At 37.3% G+C, this 22,736-nt stretch overlaps 1 protein-coding gene across 1 annotated transcript in view; it reads left to right on the top strand.

The window, feature by feature from the left end:
* Window positions 1-22,736, top strand: part of MMP16 (matrix metallopeptidase 16 (membrane-inserted)) — a 183,412-nt gene that overhangs the window by 64,601 nt on the left and 96,075 nt on the right. The window lies entirely within an intron of this gene.

The raw sequence follows: 22,736 nt of genomic DNA, 5'->3' as shown, positions 1-22,736 counted from the left end.
CTAGCAACAGTAGCAAAGTTGTCCTTTTCTGGACTGAGACAAATCAGAGTATAAAATTTAACTCTGACTTTCATGCTGCTTTAGGATAAGCAATAGGTAGCTCAGTTTGTTCTTAGCGTGAAAATATTCAAGTGCATATATGAAGGCTTTGATCAGCCTTCAGATGCCAATCCGCCAGCTGTTTGTATTTTTTTGGGATCATGATGGCTTCTTTTCTTTGCATCTGAAAAAGGGCTTAGGGTTTGCTTTGGGTTTGTTGGGGGTTTTTTTGGTGTGTTTTTTTTTGTTTTTGTTTTTGCTTGGGTAAATGTACAAGGTTTCATACTAACTAGCAACAGTAGCAAAGTTGTCCTTTTCTGGACTGGGACAAATCAGAGTATAAAATTTAACTCTGACTTTCATGCTGCTTTAGGATAAGCAATAGGTAGCTCAGTTTGTTCTTAGCGTGAAAATATTCAAGTGCATATATGAAGGCTTTGATCAGCCTTCAGATGCCAATCCGCCAGCTGTTTGTATTTTTTTGGGATCATGATGGCTTCTTTTCTTTGCATCTGAAAAAGGGCTTAGGGTTTGCTTTGGGTTTGTTGGGGGTTTTTTTGGTGTGTTTTTTTTTTGTTTTTGTTTTTGTTTTGTTTTGTTTTTGTTGGTTGGTTGGTTTTTTTCCCACTCAAATGGAGAAAGAAGTTTGACAGAATGATTTGGGAATTATGTACAAATACGGATAATTTCAAAATTTCAAAATTTCAAAATTTTTTTAAGTGCTTGCGGCAAGGCAAGCACTTTAAAACATATATGGCTTATATGTCCCGGACAGTGTAGGTGAGGAAATAAAGACCAAAGTGGTTTGCACATATCATAGGCATACTGCAGAATGTTTCCTTTAACTATATATTGGAACTTATTTAGAGCCAATTTACCTTTTTGGCTTAGAAATACATTTGTTTATTAATATCTTATATCCATTTAAATATATAGGTAATTTTGCTATTTTTTGTATTTTGTGTTTTCCCTCATACTTATATCCCACTATTCTCTCTCTCTTTTCCCTTCCCTTCCTGTGCACTATTCCTAAAGTTTTCCCAGACATCCAGCATTTCATTATGTACAGAAGAGGGTTCTGGAAATTAACAGTCTCCCATGTGAGGTGTGATGTCTTGCTTTGCTTAAATCTTTCATACATTATGTTTTGACTATGGAAGTCACCCTCCACAAGCCAATTTATTTTAGATATCTGTAAGCTTACATGGCAGTAGCTGGGTGCCCTGTGAATGTCAGGTGATCAAATATTCTGAGAAAGATTCTGGAAAGGATGAAGTAACAGTTTAACCTGTATGAAACAGCAGAGAAAACTTTGAATCCAATGTATTATGAAATTGTTAGAATTGCATGTTGTACTATACTAAGATTAATCAGTTTTTTTGGTAGTATTCCTTTACAAATATCAGCTATATTTCCCTCTTTGGGATGTACAGTTTCTCTGATTTACAGAATCTCATATCTTTGGGTTGTCATTTTTCCAAGACATCTGACCTGTGTCAGTGCTGCTTTGCTTTTGTTTGACACAATATCGAAGTGTGTATTGGTTGGGCTGCATTGCAAAATGCTGGTCTGGAGTAATACTGGTGTTTTTGGAGTTGGGCTTGTTAATTGTATCTAAAACATAAAGCTGCACATTATGTTTCAAAAACAACTGCAGAATGTTCCATTATTTGTAAGTGACTTTCATCATAAGATTAGAAGAGAGAGCACCTTACAGCTGAAATTCAGTTCTTTTCTGCCCTGTTGTATTTCTGGACCTTTTTTGTCTGCATCTGTACCAAAGACAATACTGTCAAGGTAGCTGAAACTGGGTCAGAAACTGATCTGCCTTGACAGTTGTACCATCTGGAAGCTCTTATGCTTTGTAAGCAAAACATGGTTTTGGTTGTGGTTTATTTTCTGTTGGTTTGGTTTTTTGTTGGTTTCAGGTTTTTTTGTTTGTCTCTTTTGGTTTTTTCGTTTTGCTTTGTTTGTTTTTTCAACAAGAGATAGTTAGATATTTTGATTTAGAGTCACAGCTGTGACCAGGTAGTGCTTGGAACATCTTAAGTGGTGGATGGCGCAAACATTACTTCAAGCCACATTATTTTCTCAAAAAGTCAGTCTCTGAGCACAGGTTAAAAGATTTCAAGAAGTGTTTTTTGACTTGCACTGGACACCTGTGATCCCAAAAGACTTTTAAGATGGCAGCGGTTCTGCTTTCTTTTGCCTGGCTTTCCTGCCTGATGTATGTTTTTTAGCTGGGGCTGGGAACAGCTTGGTGTAAGCTGTCAGGATTGGAAGACTGAATAAATTTCATGCTCTAAAAATGTGTGAGTCACAGTTCATTCTGACTGTCTGCAAAGCACTGAGCTTGAATAGGAGTGTGCACTGTTTGCAGTAAGTGTCATTACACAATAGATGTAGGGGCAGCACTTTAGCACAAATGTCCTAGCTGGCCTTCTTCATGACTAGTATGGAGCTACACCACTTCCAGCAATGGGCTTCCATCACAATTAATACACCATCTATTTCAAAGCAGCATGCAAAATTATAATAATAAAACAATAAGACTTCTTGCTTCCTTATTCACAGAGGAGATGAATGACAGCTGTTGGGCTGCCAGTAAATGCCCTCTCCTGCACCTGGGCAGAGTTTGGCACAGAGTTGTGCCAGCTGCCAGCATCACCATATGGATGAGGTGGGACAAGAGACTTCTTAAATATGTGTCATGTGACCCAGCACTGCTTCTGCAGGAGTGGCTGCTCATTATGCAGGGAAACACCTGTGGAAAAAATGACAAATTATAAAATGTCACAACCAAGAGGGGCTAGCCAGAAAGCTATGAGGCAGTTCTACATATTTACCAATAATTGCCTTCCATTCATGTGTTTGGTTTTGTTTTAAAGAAGCCTGTGGCACAACTCCTCAAGTAAAACATACCGTTAACCTAAGGTCAGATTTATGCTATTCCCTTCTGCTTTCCATTCCACTGGGACTTAGAGATACTAAACCAACATGCATGAAGTGACTTCATACTGTCTACGTTGTGCCCACTTCACACTCCACATTTTGTTTGAAACACTCATTTTGAAGCATTGTTTAAAATGAAATTGAAACAAATAGTGGAATTTGAGGTGACTTTTACAGATTATCCTCATGAGGTGGCACTGCAACTGCTATGAGAAATGATAACTTTTAAATAATTATTTTACTTGGCTGATTTAAGCACAGCAGATGCATTTTTAATGACAGTGGCTGCCATAGGTCTGAGCATCTTCACGTTTCAGTTTTATTTCATGTTTGTACTTCTGTCTGTAGGCTGCTACACTAGATAGTTCGAGGGGACTGTTTAGTCAGGATATTAAATATAACTATTACTGAATTGATCTTTTAGCGTTAATAAAATGAAAAGGAGAAACAACTATACATGGATGAAAGAGTTAGAGCAAGTAGCACTTTTGGAAGATATTATCTGTTTACAGTAAGTTACGCTGTTAGCAAAAAAGATACCATGAACTATTTACAGGAGCAAATACACTCAGTGTTACGTGAGTGTTCTGACCTGCCAAATAAATATGTGTCATCATATGTAAATTTATATTTTATATTATCTCAACAAAGTGGAAAATAGAAAGTAACCAGAGAGTTGGGGCCACATTTATACTCTTTTGTAGACTTCTGACTGATCAGTTAGAGGTAATGTACCGTAGAGCATTGTACCATGGAGATCAAGCAGTGTTTGATACTGATTTCAGTGGCACACTCCACCCCCTCTTCAGCTATCACTCTGTAGTTTCTGTAGTGTTACTCTTTTTTCTATATTATTTGCCTTAAATCTAAACAGGGTTCATTACATCCACGTACTACTTCTACTTGCATTTTTCATGGTTATCTACGTGGCTACAAAGCTGACAGGATCAAAAAGTGCCATTGAGCTTCCTTCAAGACTCAAATGTTGCCTGATTACTGTAGCTATTTTTTCTGACATGTTAATGGAAAAAGTTGAACTCTGAGCAAAGCACAGTGTAAGTAACGCTGTCACATTTTGAAGAGGCAAACAGAAGGTCAAAGGGTTCCTGCAGACCAGAATCGCTGAGAAGTTGATGAAGGTCATTGTCTGCTTTGGCAGGATTGAGTAACTCGTGAAGGAATAAAGCAATTAAAGTAGTTTCATGGCCTGGAGGTTGTTGGACTGAACAACCTCAGAACTAATTAACCAGAATTTAAGTATTTTTTTATGAATACTTTGAGGCATTATAAAAGCTGTGATTTCAAAAAAACACTATTTCCTGAAGTATTTTTTTCTTTCTATGATATCTAATGGTTTGACTGTTATACAGATTTGAAGGTGACATCATCAAAGAAAAATCAATATTTGCAAACATGCTGGTGTTTGTTCATAGTATTTTGAGACATTGCACTGATTTTGTGTGATTGATCAGGCTAAAGGAAAGCATTTTTGTTGTCTGGGCAGCTGAATTCTGTTGTGATAGATGTAGCAAGCAAGGTTGTCCTTCTGCATTGACCTTTCTGCAGCTGAACATGTCAGATTCTCATCACAGATGGCATTGCTTAGAGGTTCTTTATCAGATCCTGTGTCACTGAGGTTGTGTTTTAATTTTGGATCCATAAAACACAGGCTGATGAAAAACTTGAGCATTCTTTGAACATAATCTGAAAATGTAACTCTCAAAATGATCTGTTATATTATTACTTATCAGAAAATTGATAATTTTTTTTGCCAGCAAACTCAAATGAAATGACAACTCTCTTTCCAAAACATGGTTCATAACTTACGTAAATTCTGAAAATACTAAAAAAATAAGATTGATCAATTCTTGATCAGAATGACAGTAAGCGGTTGACACCAAGTCTAATTTGGTACTGCTCTTAGGCATTTCACATTAAACATCTGGTGAGTCCACTTTAATCCTAGTTTCAATAATATTCTATTTAGATAATAAAATTCTGACTTTCATGGGCTTTAAGCTAAGCCTTTCCTCATGTGCAAGTCTGCATGAGTTTGTAACACACAGGGGAGGACATCTGGGTCTGGATTTGATTCCATATTTCCACAACCAAGTGTTGAAAAAACAACATAAACTTAAGACTTTATGAAAACCAATGTGTTTGCAGTTCACATTATTAATTGAAGAACAGTTATCAACAAGAGCTTGGGTGTTACAAGCAACATTATAAGCATTACTTTGATGCAGTCAAGTATGGTGAAACACAGACTTCTTTTTCTAAGCATGTACAGATTGTGGTAAAGAGGAAGGATATTGAAATGAAAGCCAAACCATTGTTACTGGCAGCAGTTACAGTAAAATGAGAGTATTTAAATTGTCATATGGATCTATGGGCCTTGTCACTGATAATAGGCCATGAAAAATGCCTGGCAAGAACTGTGCTTATGGAGACTCCCTAGCTAAATTTAAAGCTTCTTCCTAACTGCCAATTTGTTGGGGTTTTTTAGGTAGTAAAAAACTACCAAGTACATACCATAATAAAACATAATACCAGAGTAAACTGAAATGCAATAATGTTTTATCAAATAAAAGGCAATTTAAACAACAAATCACAGGGTAAAGTATCTGTGAAGGACAGTAAACAGAGTAAAGTGATAATCATTAAGGTATTTTGAAAATATGAGACAGTTAATGTAACAGTCAAATGTAAACAGAAAGTGAAATTCGTAACTCATTTCTGTCTGTCTGCAGACCCAGTGAGTGTGTGTAAGGTCTTTGACTTTAATCAGCACGAGTAGACTGCATCTGCAATTCTAGTTGGAAAATCCATTAATTTTTGTTTTGTTCCTTTATTAACATAAAAAAGTGAAATTAGATGTGGTTTTAATAGCTCACTGTATTTTTTGTACCTTAGCTGTGTTGTACTATATATTTTTATAGGCTTTTGTATTGTTTTTCATCCTTGTTTTTATTCCTAAATTTGAGATTTTTTAAAAAAACAGTTAATATTCACAATCACTGTGAATTTCAGTCATTTGCAACTGTTTGTGAAGATGTATGTATTTTATTTATTTCTGTATATTTTATAATTCTTCAGAGTAATTATGGATAGTATACAGTATGAAAATAAGATTTTATTGGGGAAAAAACCTCTTCATGATCTAATAATCTTGGCCAGTCAGGAATACATAATGAAGAAATTCTCACAATATGTAGCCTCTGTATGGTCCCACCTGACCTACTGAGCTATCTTCCTGAAGAGGTCTTGATTTAATTTTCCAGACTTTTGATTTTAACAGAAGCATTTCCAGATTATAATTTGTTGCTTGCAGGTAACACTATGTGTTCAACTCCACTATTAGATTTCTTGATCTACCTCTGAGATGCTGCTCCGGATGTAAACAGCTTAAGCTACCACTTGAGGAGTTGTGAAGATTTTTTGTAATTATCCATGTTATTCTTCTCTTTGTGACTTTTCTGAGCCTGCTACTTCACAAAAAACCTGGATGCATTCAAAATTTTGCATACAGAAAATGTTTAAAAGATTTGCTGGTTTGGATCACAAGGTTGAATGCCTCGCTTAGTTGCCTACTCTTCTGTATGGTTTCCTATCTTGTTTTCTTTGTCACCTTCTTTTTCCTGTTTTTTCAGTCTGTGCTTTTTAAGCAGTGCAAATTTTAATTCACTGTAGTATATGCTGTCATGTGCAATGACGTTAGAAAGTTGGACCCAGGAAAACAGGAAGATGATACAGTCAAGTGATAAAGTTGAGTGTTAGCAGGGCATGGTGACCTCATCAATGTTTACAAATATGTAAGGGGTGAGTGTCAGGGGGACGGAGTTAGGCTTTTCTCAGTGATGACCAGTGATAGGACAAGGGGTAATGGGTGTAAATTGGAGCATAGGAGATTCAAGGTGAATATCCGAAAAAATTTTTTTACTGTGAGAGTGACAGAGCACTGGAACAGACTGCCCAGGGAGGTTGTGGAGTCTCCCTCACTGGAGACATTCAAAACACACCTGGATGAGTTCCTGTGTGATGTACTCTAGGTGACCCTGCTCTGGCAGGGGGGTTGGACTAGATGATCTCTCGACGTCCCTTCCAGCCCCTAAGATTCTATGATTCTATGATTCTATGATTCTATGGTCTGGGAAGAGGGTTCAAAAAATAATATTCCAAATCTGCATTCTTTTTACAGGGAAGAGATGACAGAGAGCTTATCAGGTCAGGATATAAGGTTCTTTCAGCTTCCACTTAGAAATGTGGAAGAGAGAAGTTTATCTGTGACATCTGCTCTCTTCAGAGCTAAATGAGCTCTTTGGGTATCTGGCTCACTGTGGTCTTTGAAAAGTACTGCCAGATAGCTGATGCTAAGGGGTCATCCATTTTTCCATTGTGGTCTTGTAAATAATGCATTTACTCATATTCTTAGCTCTTCTTGGCTTCAGTCCCTTGCAATAGTTGGTTAGACTAGGGGCAAGTTTGAAGCTCTCCGTTCTCTGAAGAAATACTTCTGGATAGGAGGAATGCTACCTCAGCTAGCAAGGGTGCCTCCATGGAGAAAAGCCCAAGTTAAGAGTGTGGATTTTTATTCCAGTGCTTAGAATAGGATTGAGGAGAATGGGAGCAAGGATTGCTGGTTGCTTCTTCTGTTGAAGTTTTCATGCATATCTCTGAGACCTAAAGATATTTTAGAATAGCAAAAAACTGAATTCAAAGCAACCTGAGGAATCTGTTATAATGCTTATGCTACTGAAGGAGTAAAACAGAGCTGCAGTGTGAGTACTGTGCTAATACCAGATACAAAATCAGATATTCCACAATTAGTAGTTTAAAGAAACCCTGAGATGCATATATTTCAAATAGGAGCTTTTCAACCATAAAAAGATCTGATAGATGAAAAAAAAGGAAAGTTTTCCTTGAAACTGTTCACCATGCTGTATATTCACTGAAATGGCAATTTTTTTTTTGCTGATATTTATGAAATATAGTGAATTCTGGATAAATTTAAGTTCTGGAGGAAAAATTCTGTATACTCTAGCATCATTTTTAAGAGGCCTTTCTCAATGAATGTATGCAAAAATGCTAGAAAAATAACTTGAATTCCTGTATCTATAAAACTAAAATTGGGGAAAATAAATTTTAAGTAACAGGTCTATTTGTATGTTCTTTAAAAATAACTTCTGAAGGTAATCTTAGCTGGTATTTCATAGATGAGAGTCAAATTTTAGTGGAGGAGAACTAAAGGTAATTGAATTTCATGAGTTAAAAACTAACAAATAGTAAAGCATATTCATATATGTATTTGATAGTTTTATTTTTATATATGTACATACAGATTTATTTTCAATAGTTGCAATGATTCATTGAAATAACCCTCAGAGTACTAATTGTTACGGTATACTTTGTAATACTAATATGATAGAAATAAATATGTTTGCCTAGGAGTATGAGAAATTGGCAGTTATTTTATGAAATCAATGTATGATCCAAAGTACAATGTGGGGACACATCTGTAAATATAGTGAGTAATACAAGTCACAGATGCAGATTTTTAAAACTCTAGTACTTAGAATGTGTAGAGGTTTTATTTTAAAAAATATGTATTCCAAGAGAAGACAAATTATCAGTTAAATACATCCTATCAGATTGTCTCTTATATCTCAATATGGAAGTAAATTATAACAGTATATGTGCTTTTTTCATGTGGTTCCTCTTCTACAAAAGACTTAAATTATCCTGAAACCTTCCTTAGTGGATATTTTTATATGTTTACAAAATGCTTGGTTAAACATTAAGGTAAAAACATTTCTATCATTTTCTCTAACTGCAAAGCATTAGCTTAAGAGTTTGATCAGATGAATCAGAAGGAAGCACATTTGCTCCTTTCAAACTCCTGTCAGTCTTAATGGGAGAGTCCTTTGCCTTAGCTCCACTTCAGTTCCTCATCTGTGAAAGGAGATCGCCATTATTTCCCTATCTGATCTGCTATAAGAAGAAATCCTTTAAAATTGTGAAATATTCAGAGAAATTAAATTTTTTAAATCAATGTGAACTTTAAGATAGATTTTTATGTGTACGTCTGTCTTGCACTGAATTAACCTCTCCATAATAAACCAATTCCGATTTTGTGTGAAAATTAGATTTTGAGTGTTTTGAAATTAGATTCTGTGCCTTTCCAGAAAAAAAAAAAAAAAAAAAAAAAAAAAAAAAAAAGCAGTTACTCTAGAAGACTTTTAGAATGGCAAAATAGTGCCTGAGGGTGCTAGATCTACACTACGTGGGGGTATACTCAAGTTTAAGCAGAATTTTTAATATATGATATAAGAATCAAAGCAACATTTCTGAGAGATTTCTGATAATTTCCTGGCTTTATAAGTTTTCAGTATTTTTTTAAGTTAAGAAGGAAAAGAAAACACAATAATTTGTGGCAGGAGGAGAAAAAAGAACTCATACCAAGCATTTCTATTATGATGCTGAATTTTGGAATACTTGGCATTATCTGAAATGTTTCAAGACCTCCACAAAATTTGGAACAGAGACTTTCTATATATTCTTCTCACACTAATTAGTTGTAAGGATTTTACTAGATTTTCTTCAAGTATTCCTTTATGAAAAGTGACATGTGCAGAACTTGGTACATCAGCTGCCCTATGGGGCCTACAGAAATAAACAAAGTACATAGCTCGTTCTGAGCCTGCAAGCAGATTGTAAGAGTTTAGTTGTTTGTTTTTTTTATGACAGAAAACTGGCTTCGGTGTCAATTTGAGGGAATATATATGTGTTTTCCACCTGTCTAGACCTTATGTGTACAAATTAAGCCATTTATACAAACCGCCTTTGAGCCAATATATCATCCCAGACCTCAGTAGCAGACTTTTGATCCATTTCTTTCAGATTCTTTTTCCTACAAAGCAGTTCAGTGCTCACTAAAAACACATTAATCTTTTCCAGTTCCTTCCAACCCCAGACTGGTCTATGATAGTCCCGCTGCAGATCTATGCCCTGTTATTTGTTAGTCCCTGCTGCTTTTTATCATTAAGGCTTCTGCACTGTTCCCTGCAGGCATCAACTGCCAGACCTCCCAAACTCTTATGATGTGTATTACTTAAATATATAGCTTCCTTTTACAGTAAACATCACCTCTTTGCTGTCACAACCACATGTGTTTTGTGGGGCTGGGATAAAGGGAGCAGGCATGAAACACTCATGATTTCTTGATCATTATATGCAAAAATGCAAGTCTAATAACTATTGCCATGGTGCTTGTGCAAGCATCACTTTTCATCTTCCTCTTCATAAAGAATTATTTTCTCTGAGAAGGTTGTTACTCATGTTTTCATAGAGAGCTGTTGATCATCCTGCTGTCATAATAAAGGTCATAGGACTTCACTGAACTAATTCTACTTTGAAATAAAGCACATCCATTAGGTACAAGACAATCCATCCTGATTTTGAAACTTATTCCATTAGTATTTACCCTTGAAAGACTTTTTCACACAAATTTTGTTGAGAAGTCAGTTTATTGTACAATTTTGAAATTATTTGGAGGGAGAGAGAGGTTATTTGCGGAGTGCTATAATACAGTTCTCAGAATGTGTGGACTGAAGTGAAAGGTTGTCAATTTATTGAGGATGGCAGGTTAGGTTCAGGGCTGGTAAGGTAATACATACTAGAGGGGATAATTTGAATTTCTCACGCACATTGCAGATTTCTAAATTAATTGTAGGGACTGAGGGAAGAGACTTGGGCAACGTTTTGGACAGCTCAGCAAATAAAAAGTTCAATGTGCTGCAAAAGGAAAATGCTAGGACTTTTAAACAGCAATTTATAATTTCTGAAATGTTTTAATATAATTAAGCTAATCTGTTATTATTTTCTTAAGCAATGTTTGTTAGGTTCTGACAACTCTATCCCAGGAAGTGATTAATCAAGGAAAGAGAATTCTAGAAAAGTATAAGAAGGAATTTGAGTAAGGGAATGCCTTTTATTAAGGGACTGCATTAAGGGACTTACTTCATTTGAGGATCCACCTTGAGAATAAGAAAAGCTAAACTGAGTTATCCTATTGATCTTTCCAAAAATTAATGTGGGTCAGCTGAAGTGGACAGCAGAGCTTGAAGTGAAAATTGCTTTCCAAGAAAACAACCTTTAACTGATGGGATGAAAATTAATTTACTCTAATAACCAGATTATTCCATAATTGGAATAATAAGTTTTACTAAGGCAGGAGATGAAATGCCATTGAAACAATCCATTGTGGTAATGATCTTGGTGTGAATACATGCAATCGGTTAAGAGCTTTTGACATTATCAGATCTGTCAGCTTTACTTTGCTTTCAGATCATCTGCAGAACTTACACAGTTCTGAAGCAAGACTGTATTTGCACCCTAGAAAGGAGGAAAAGAAGGCAAGGGGAACTAGAGACCAATTAAATTTGATGAATCTAAAAATGACACTTGTTAAAGTCTCTTGTTCTTGACAGTATGGCTGTGTGATTGTATCTCACTTTTTTTCCTGTAAAACTGAATGAGGTGAAAACTCTGGTTTTCCACCTGGTGGCCTAAGGTTCCTAAGAGCTTTAATGCTGAACTTCATGGAAGGACACATGAGATGCTTTAATGATTATAGGTACCTTAACAGTCAATGGAAAGTTGGTTATAGTTTATGTTATTGTAATGTCTTAGGATCTTCAAATCTGCTTCTGACTATTAGGTACTTGGTGACTTTGAAGCTCTGCCTTAAATAATTTTAAGGTAGAAAAACTTTTCCTTAAGTTTGCATCAAGTTGCAAAATTGGTTTCCATCACTATTCCCTCAGACTTTCTTCTATGAAGGGAAAGAACAGTTGCTGCCACTCTCTGGGTCTCCATTTACATCTCTCAGTTTGCTGCAGGTAGCTTTCTCAGCATTATGATTCCTCACAGCTTTCACTCTCTAGTAACTCCTCCTTCAAGTCTTGTTCATATCCCTGCTCCTCCTTAGAAGACCATTGAAGAGCAGCATGAGCACTTCAGTTACTCTTCTGTAGATTCAGAAAGTCACTTTTATACTAATTTCTGTTCAGATAATGACTGCATTATTAAATCCACTATTAACTATAAAAAGGCTTATGAGTCCTAATGATATATTTGATATGTCTTTAAGAATAACCTTTTAGATTCTTGAGTTAGAAAGCTATTATTGCTTTAAAAGCTGATCTTATACAGCTTTCCAAAATTAGAAAGTAACAAGAGGAATTTCTACCTTTTATGAATCAAATTCTCATTGTTAAAAAAGGATGGGTCACTTTATCACTTTTCTCAGACTGAGTATTCCTTAGCTCGAGATAAAGGACAGAGATTGTTTTGTGAAAAATGGTTTACAGAAAAAAGGATGTGGCAAGCTTTATTTAAGTAATTTGAACCTTTGAATAGATATAATGGAGGTCAATTGCACTATTTAAAGGTCAGTAAGGAGATGGAAATTAATAAAAATGAAGTTTATAATGCATATGTTTATCATACAGATATACCATCCACAAACGATGCAAAGCATGCTATTAGCTTTTATCTGAAGGAAGTCAAAAAGCATTGCCTGGTGCCTCAAATAAGTTCTAATTTAACTGTCATACAGCAAAATAAGAGCCCTTTTCCATCATGGTCACCACCTATTGGGACATCTCAGCTGGAAATGTTTGTGTCTCTTCTCTTTTGTGATAGGATGAACTAGAACAATGTGTCCTCACCAATATATGTATGTCCTGTCAGTCATCATCTATCTTGTTCATTTGACATGGGTCACATGCTGGAGGGATTTTGGGTGTTGGGTCCTTAGTTCTGAGGTACCTTAATTTGGAGGAGAGCTTAATGTTTGCAAAATGCTGGACTTAATTTGATTACTAACCCTGTTTTCTTTCTTCTTCCCAACCTCCTTTTTTTATTCTTTTTTTTTTTTTTTTTTTTTTTTTCAGTCTATCAAACTTCACACTGTTACGTTTTCCTGAGGTTTTTTTCTCCTTCCTGTTAAAATCCAAGGAATCAAGTATTCGTTTTGTCCATTAACAATTGCCAACTCAACCACTATACTCTATCGTAAAACATTTTTTCTTGCTTCTAAGACTGTAATTTTTTGCTTAAGCACATGTATACATACACAAACAGTTGTAAAGACCCTTGGCTTTAATACATGCAAAAGCTGTTCTCCCTTGCAATTTGAAGGTTTTAAAAAATGTATACATACTTTTGGAAGTTTGGCTTTAATTGCTGAAATGGGTAATCTCAGCTCTAATTTTGCCTCTAGTTTATTGTAGACCAAGTCTAAAATACTTTTGATAGACTAAAGACAAATGAATTTCAAATAAGGTGCTGTTTGGGATGCTTAAGCATTAAGTTCCCAGGATTAGCATACTAATGACATTGCTCTGAGAATACAGGACTCATTATGTTTCTTAATTGCAAATGTAATTTCTAAAATATACTTGGTTGCTTGTGTTGCATATTATCCTTAATTGCATGGAAGACCATGTATAGCAGAAGAAAAAAAAAAAAAAAAAAAAAAGAAAAAGAAAAGCCTACACCTATTATTTTCCCTGTCCTTTTCTGCTATTTTTGTTCTACTGCCTATGTAAGCTAGAAAAACTACGTATTTATTAAAAAAAAACCTCTGCCATGGCTGAGCTTTATAAAAGTTCCAGTTATGCTATAAGAAAAGTATTTTCTTTTAGTGACTTATTTTTTTTTTAGTGTATATAAGAATTGATCAATCCTAAGCTTGCTGTTGGTTGATAGAGCCACTTGACTGAGTTCTGCCAGGTACTGAGTGCTCTAAGCATCCATTCGAACCTATGGCTACTGAGAGCACTCAGGAATGCTCAGCATCATCTGCTAATCAAAGAAAGCTAAACTTTTTCTATTATGTTTTAAAATTGCAATGCACATGACCATAGACCTGAGGGCAGCTAATAAAATATAACCCCATGGTTTGCTTTGAAGCAATTACTGTACATCCCTTTCTGCTTGCAGGAATCACCTTGTCACATCCCTCAATTCCATCAATCCTCCACTTCCCCTTCCCCCCTTCTATTTTTGCAGTCCTGCCCTTTAACAAAAATAGTTTAGAGGATGACATAAAAAAGAGAGTTGCAGATGTGCTGAAATATATGCAGTCTTTCTGCTACTTGCAGAAGGATTACAGACAACTAGTGAGTTACTGTGCTACAAGCAAAATAGACTTTGATAACAAACGAAGTATGAGGACTTTTATTATCTTTATCAGAGTAGGAGGCTAATACAGCTAGCCTGAGTTGGTCATATTCTGCCACTAAACTACAAAGAGATTGTTTCAAGAAAAGGAAATGTTTTCCTTCAGAATTGGTATGTCTTTAGTATAGCAAGCAAGCAAGCTTTCTCTACACTTTCTGTCTTTTTTCTTCACCTTAACATCTATTGCAGGAGTCAGTTGTGACAGATTCAGTGTAGATTTGAAGCAAGGATAGTGACTTACCCATAGTAAATTCACCTCTTTTTCTAACTTAAGATTTGAACTCTGTACAGAAAGCTACTATATTCACCTGTTCTGATCCATGCTGAAAGAGAGTTTATGAAATTTATGTGATCACTGCTGAAGATGGTTAACAGAAAAAAAAAAGGTATAGCTGTTAGCCAGTATTGTTGTTACCTCTTCAGTTGTAGGGCACTTCCTGTCTCCATTTGAAGCACAGTTACAAGAGGAGAATGAAACAGGTCTAATTTGCATAAAATTACCAGAGAGCATTATTAGAAGCAAGCATGTAAAAACAGAGGTGCTAGATTCTGATTAATCTCTGCCTCTCATCTACCATGGGCATTTTCTGACAAAGGGTTGGAAATGTAAGTGGAAAATACTATTTACAGATCACTATCCCGTGGAAAGCCCTGTACTGGACAAGCATTTTCAAAATTGTCAGAAACTAAGAGGATGAGAGGAAACTAAAAGAAAAACAGAGAATGAGATGGTTTCTGTACTTCCTTTTCCTGTTAATTCTTGCAGCTTCTGATCAGATAGATTTACTGTTTAGCTGAATGAATTGTCTTCATTGCAAAACAGGAAGAGAGTGGCTGAGTTAAAATGTTGCACTCCTTTCTCCCATCTGGATGCATCACCCCAAATCAAACCTTTCAAGGATTTTTATTCATTTCTGTTCTATTAGTTCCCTAACCTTCTTGCAGAAGTTACGAGGTTTTTTTCTTTCAAATAATGTTATGTTGTAGCATTTACATTTTTTTTAGCTGTTTTCATTTGGTTGTGTGGACCAAATAAAGTAATTTGAGAAACCATAGTATTTCCTTTCATGTTCATTGCACTCTCTTCCTGTCTCTGCCTGGAAGTGACAAAATTATACTCTCTGTAGATGAAATCCAAGTTCATATTCTATTTACTGGTTTCTGCAGGAAAATATGAATCAAATTTTCCAAAGACCTATTAGAGTACTGAAAATATCACAGATTTTAAACCAACTGGATTGTAAAAAAGAAAGATTTTTAAAATATGGAAAGATATCCAGGAATGAAGCACAGCATCTTAATTTTTTTATTTTATAAATCTGACTTAGAAAAGCAGAAGAAAGAAAGCAATATATTTTCATTTTAAAAATGTATTTATTAGCAATTTATATTTAAAAACCCTTTTAACCATGGGAAATTAACATACTATGGTATAAAAACTAATATTGCAAGTAGTAGTGACATTATTAATTGCTTAAAAGACAGAGAAAAAAAAAGAAAAAAGCAATATTCAATAAAACAAAGGAATTTTCTAATTAAATACCTTCTGTTTCCACTGAAGGCAACTTTGCTATTGGCTTTAGCAAGGTCAGTTTTTTTTTTTTACAAACACAGGTTTTCAAATACTACTTTTCTGCAGTACAGTATGAATTTACATACAATCCTACCTGTAAAGTTATAGCTAAAAAAACCCTGTATAAATGCACCAAAAAAAAATAAAAAATGCAATTCATTGTTGGATTTATATGTTTTGCTTTAATACAGTTTTAGTTTAACCCATAAGAATATTAAAGATATTGATATTTATACAAAAAAAAACATTTACATAAATATATAATGAATGGGTTTTATTATTAAAAATATTGTTTCTTATGCCTAAAAATGAGGAAAACAACTCTATTATAATGAAAGAAATTAAATGTGTTAAGGAGAAAAAAAAGTTTGGCCAAGTAATATTTCCTATACATATGTAGCTTGCAGTTAAGTTACTTCACTGATGTAAACTTAAAACCACATAAACCACAATAGTAAAGTTACATTACCTAATGAATTAAAATACTAGTCATCAGATGTGGTGTGAACAACCATTTCCCTGAAGGAACTTTGCAGCTTGACCTTTTGTTCTTATCACAGTGGACACCACCAATCTGTTGGTACATTATCTATGTATGTGTTTCCTATGTAAACGTATTGGAACAAAGTTTTAGTACTTTTTTAAAGTCAATTTCAAGTAATCTATTGGGATGTATGAAAAAGGGTAGTGGTATCAAGGTATTTTTGGTGAATGCACTGTTGCACTGTTGTTTCCTTTTTTTTTTTTTTTTTTTTTTACATGACAGTATGTAATGTCTAATTGTGTCATAGAAGACATACCTAAGAAATATTTTTTACATTAGTCTTGTAGAAGAATATAGTTTCTATTAGTCTGATGTAGCTGCTGCTAATGGTTTTACGGTCTATGAGGAAAAATACTATATTACTGTTAAGTCTTACTGATATGAACGCCTCTCTTCTGAAGCACAATTGACTGCTATGGTATTTTCAGAGCCATTTCCAGCTAGTGCTAACCACTCTGCTGCTTGTGGGTTGGCAGTGGAAGTAGCGAAGCAGTCCTTATGAATTCATGGTGAAATGCATTGCTTTGGTAGTTTAGCATATGTCTGTGAGGGAAGCTAGGCTTTCTACTGTGGAAACTAAAACAGAAGAAGCAAAAGTCCAAGTAAGTGCTAAGCCATAGGATCTAAGCAGCAAACTCTGTGGTTGGTATTCAGTTCCCTGCTTACTTTTAAAAACAGTGAAATACAAGAAACAGTGAAATATAAGAAACAGCTCCCAACTAAAATACTGTCATGGTAAGTATAGTCAGAATAATGCCAGCAAAATATAGGTGGATTAGACCAAAATGTTCAGCTTGCAGATGAGGTATTGCAGAGCTACAGGGATCAAAGATGCTAATACCAAGGTAGTGACAAGGTGGGGCAATCTTCTGGAGTGCAATTAAAGAGTCACTTTGGATTCTTTTCTTTCTTGATACACCACCAGACAACAGTTGCATTTATGTAGGTTTTTTTATATTCCAAATTCTGTCTGTATTCTTGCAATGCTATGCTGAGGACAGCTCAGAAGCGTCACTCATTCTTACTTTTGCAACCACGAAAGCCAGCTGATTTTCCCAGGAACACATGATGGGCCTGTGGCTCAACCAGGATTGTTCTGACTCCAGCCTCAGTGTTGTTTTTTATATATGCCAATCACCTTGATCTGGCCAATGGTGTTGTGGGATCCAGGCATCTGAATGAACTCCACAATTACATGTAGCAAGCCTTAGAAAACAATAAAAGAGAAAAAATCTCAACTCAGCAAACATCAAGGATATTCCAGGTAGGAACACACAAGTAACCTCTTAGAAGACGCACAAGGAGGGAGAGAAAGCGGCAGAAAAAGTAAAAGGTTTGACAGAATGATTCTTACAGGGACTGAAGGCTATGGAATCTTGTTGGCAATCTCCATATTCCACAGTATAATGGCTGTCAAAGAAGTAGACCACAGTTCTTGCAAAATACACACCAGAAGCTAGACTGCTTAGCCATCAGGCAAAAAAAGTTGCAAAATTCACACAATTTGAGTTTAATAAACAAAATGTAGTTTAATAGGTATTGTAGAAAAAGAGCTCTATGGAGAATTAACTTCCTGACATTCAATTTCATCTTTGAACATGAGGACTTTTTTTCCCTAATCTTGCAGCACTTTCCTAGATAGGTTTTTTTCTCCAAGACTGTCTCCTTAATTTTTTTTCAATGACTGTGGATGTCTGCTGAATCAGTCACTATAAACATAATTTGCAAAGAGTATTAGCCTATATTAGCAGTCTTCTGTTTCAAACCAAGATTTTTCCAATGAAGTCAACTGAACAGTCTGATAGAATTGCTAATTAAATCAGCCAGCCTCAAGGCATATTCCTGTGTGCAGCTACGCACCTTTCTCTGTGCGGCTAAAATACACATTCACTTCAGTTTCAGCGCAGTCTACACAGTAAAATAATCCATTGCTTTGTTTGAATATATGAGAATTGTTCTGAAGCAATTTTAGAGTAATTATTAACGCAGACCTTGGGGGAAAAAAAACCTGTAAAAGTATCAGTAATGACTTACCTGGATTTCTCATCCTGCAGGGATTTTTCCATGGTTTGAGCCAGTATGAGCAGGATTCTCCAAGCCTTCAGTGTATTACAGTTTTGGGAGCTTCAGTCTAGAATTGCAGAATCACACAGAATTGTTGGGTTTTGAAAGAACCTTTGGAGATAATTTTGGTGATCTTGACCATGAGCCTGCAATGTGCCCTTGTGGCTAGGAAGGCCAATGGCATCCTGGGGTGCATTAGAAAGGGTGTGGTTAGTTGGTCAAGACAGGTTCTCCTTCCCCTCTACTCTGCATTGGTGAGGCCGCATCTGGAGTATTGTGTCCAGTTCTGGGCCCTTCAGTTCAAGAAGGACAGGGAACTGCTCGAAAGAGTCCAGCGCAGAGCTACAAAGATGATTAAGGGAGTGGAACATCTCCCTTATCAGGAAAGGCTGAGGGAGCTGGGTCTCTTTAGCTTGGAGAAAAGGAGACTGAGGGGTGACCTCATCAATGTTTACAAATATGTAAGGGGTGAGTGTCAGGAAGATGGAGTTAGGCTTTTCTCAGTGATGACCAGTGATAGGACAAGGGGTAATGGGTGCAAATTGGAGCATAGGAGGTTCAAGGTGAATATCTGAATTATTTTTTTTCCTTTGAGAGTGACAGAGCACTGGAACAGGCTGCCCAGGGAGGTTGTGGAGTCTCCTTCACTGGAGACATTCAAAACCCACCTGAGTGCATTCCTGTGTGATGTGCTCTAGGTGACCCTGCTCTGGCAGGGGGGGTGGACTAGATGATCTTTCGAGGTCCCTTCCAACCCCTAGGATTCTATGATTCTGTGATCTCATTGAGGAAGGCCAACTAAAGCCATTAACCCAGTACCATGTTCAGATGCCTTTTGAATATCTCCAAGGATGGAAACTCCGTGCCACCTCTTGGCAACCTGTGCAAGTGTTTGACCAACCTCACGTGGAAAAATGTCTTGTTAAGCTGAGAGGGAGCTTCTTGTGTTTCAGTTTGTGCCCATTGCCTGTAATTCTGTCACTGAACACTACTGAAAAGAGATCTTCTATACTACCTCCCTTCAGATATTTGTATACAGAAATAAGATCTCCCCTGAGCCTTCTCTTCTCTAGGCTGAACAGTCCCAGCTATTTCAGTATTTCCTCACAGGAGAAATGCTCCAGTCCCTTAATCATCTTCATGGCCCTAGAAGTTTCCTTTTATGTTTTCTAAATCAGTCATGACTTACCCAGCCAGATTATTCAACACAGCATCTTTATCCCTGCAGAACATAATGTTTTCCTAGAAGCTGTAGAAATTCTAGTAAGATGTAGGGACAGTACCCCCTAACATACACTCTCTGATTTAGTATTTACACATACAAGAACTGTTATTTTTATTTATGGAAGTGTTTCCACTGGTCTGGGTCCATGCCAGACTTCTCCAGAGATTTCTGTTAGTGACTAGAGAAAATTGCCCTGAGCAACTAACAAATAAGGTCCACATTCTGCAGTCAGTTATAAATGTGCGTACTGTTACAGGGAATGATCAAAGTACAAAGAGTTTCTTTCCAGGGCAAGGATTTGTGTCATAGTTCTTATTAGCACTAACCCACTCTCAGTACAGACACTCAGTAGAAGTAGTGAATGAGCAATGTAACTCCTTCCTTTGAAGCTGGGTAGTATCTGATCCCTGTTTCAAGCATATTTCAGAGTGTCTCAAGAGCAGTGTCGCATGCAGATCCTGAATCTGACACTTACTGGAAAACCTCCAACTGCCTGGGATCTGTAAATGGTTCTGCCTTGATGCTCTTGGCTGCTTTTATACACCCTTTGCTCCTGCTGCTCTCACGGTACATTGTTTTTCCTGTGAACACATGGCAGTAAAGCAAAGGACTTAGCACATTTAAACTAAACTTGAATTATAAATGAGAGGAAATAAGCAAACAGTTTTGAGTATATTTGCCTTTTTACTTTTGCCACTCCTTAGACTCTGGCTTTGGGTCAAGTCACTAACCAGGCAGAGCTTCTTGCTTTGGACTATAGTCTTGATTCTTGCCATGGAAATACTTCTTACTGGGATCAGGATCTCCCTTTTAAAATTATCTCAACCACCTGTCTCCTGACTTCATGTAGGAAGAGAAATACATGTATTGATAAATGTGGTTTTGTACTATCTGAGATCATCCATTTTGTAGCTGAAAGGCGGAGAAAACTCTAAAGAATATACATACTAGATTTGTGGAGATGCCTCAGCTTTTTTTGAACTAGTTATCTATCTGCATCCACACTGAACTCAGTGAGGCCTTATTTATCCTTTTCTTTAGCCCACTGCCAGCGCAACTGTACTACTTTTTGTACTGCATCTAGCTATTTACTACAGTGCAGTCTGCAGCCCAGACATCCCACAGACTTTTTTTGAATGGTTAAGTCCTTGGTACAAATTCTATAATCCACAATAACGATTACAGATATAAATGGTGTCTGAGACACACTAAGCTCTTCAGAAGGGATAGACAAAGAAGGGCAGGCAGTGACAGGGCTCTGTACCTTAGGGAGTGTTTTGATTGTATAGAGCTTGATTGTAGTGATGATAAAGTTGTGTGTTTATGGGTAAAGATGAAGTGGAAGACGAACAAGGCAGATATTGTGCTAGGAGTCTGCCATAGACTACCTAGCCAGGACAAGGAGGCGGATGAAGTATTTTACAAGAGGCAGGCTGAAGTTGCATGATCACCAGCCTTTGCTCTGGTGGTGGACTTCACACTACCAGACGTCTGCTAGAAATGCAGTGGAGAGAAGGCAGGCTAGGAGGTTCCTTGAGTGTGTGGAAGATAAATTCCTTACACAACTAAGTGAGCCGACCAGGCGAGGTACCTCACTGGACCTCCTGTTCACAAACAGAGAATGACCAGTGAGCAATGTGGTGGTCAGAGGCCATCTGGGGCATAGCAATTACAAAATGGAGAAGTTTTCAATTCTTAGTGACTTAAGGAGGGGGGTTTGCAAAACTCCACCTTGGACTTCTGGAGGGCTGACTTTGGCCTGTTCAGGACATTGTTTGAGAGGGTCCCTTGGGAGACAGTCCTGAAGGGCAAAGGGGCCCAGAAAGGCAGGACACTCTTCAAGAAGGAAATCTTAAAGGCTCAGGAACAGCCTGTCCCCATGTGTCATAACATCAAAGGGCGGGGAAGACAGCTGGCTTGGTTGAATGGGGAGGTTTTGCTGGGACTCAGGAAAAAAAAAGGAGAATTTGCCAGTTTTGGAAGAAGGCACAAAAAAAAAGTCGTGAGGAAAAGGCTGAGATACTTAATGCCTTTTTGCCTTCTATCCTTAATAGTCAGACCAGCTTCCCCCAGCCTCTTGAGCTGGAAGGATGAAGAGCAGAACCACCATCCCCGTAGTCCAGCAGGAAGAAGTTAATGATCTGCTTCTGCACCTAGACACTTGCAAGTCTATGGGACCTGATGGGATCCACCTTAGAATGGAAGCTGGCTAATGTGACACCCATCTACAAGAAGAGCTGAAAGGAGGATCCAGGGACTACAGGCTTGTCAGCCTGACCTTGATATTAGGAAAGATTGTGGAGAGGCTTATCTTGAGTGAGCTCACACGGCAAGTGCAGGGGAGCCATGGGATCAGGGCCAGCCAGCATGGGTTTATGAAAGGGAGGTCTTGCTTGACCAACCTGAGCTCTTTCTATGACCATGTGACCCACATTTTGGATGAGGGGAAGGCTGTGGATGTAGTTTACCTGGACTTTGGTGAGACCTTTAACACCATCTTCCACAGCATTCTCCTGGACAAGCTGGCAAATCATGGCATAGACAAGTGTACTCTTTACTGGGTAAAAACCTGGCTGGATGGCCAGGCCCAGAGAGTTGTGGTAAATGGAGTCAAATCTAGTCAGCAGTCGGTCAGCAGTGGTGTCCCTCAGGGCTCAGTTTTAAGGCCAGTCTTGTTCAATATCTTTATCAATGATCTGGATGAGGGGATTGAATGTACCCTCAGTAAGTTTGCAGACGATCTGTTTGAGGGTAGGAAGGGTCTACAGAGGGACCTGGACAGGCTGGATCGGTGGGCCAAGGCCAATTGTATGAGGTTCAATAAGGAGAAGTGTTGGGTCCTGCATTTTGGTGTCAACAACCCCAGACAATGCTACAGGCTTGAGAAAGAGGGGCTGGAGATCTGCCCAGCAGGAAAGGACCTGGGGGTGCTGGTTGACAGACAGCTTAACATGAGCCTGTGGTGTTCCCAGGCACCCAAGAAGGCCAACAGCATCCTGGACTGCATGAGGAATAGCATGGCCAGCAGGAGTAGGGAAGTGATCAGGCCCCTGTACTCAGCACTGGTGAGGCCACACCTCAATACTGTGTGCAAT

Source organism: Chaetura pelagica, unplaced genomic scaffold (genome assembly GCF_000747805.2).
Source record: "Chaetura pelagica isolate M959 unplaced genomic scaffold, ChaPel_1.0 scaffold76, whole genome shotgun sequence".
Taxonomy (NCBI): domain Eukaryota; kingdom Metazoa; phylum Chordata; class Aves; order Apodiformes; family Apodidae; genus Chaetura; species Chaetura pelagica.
This window is presented reverse-complemented; position numbering and strand designations above follow the sequence as displayed.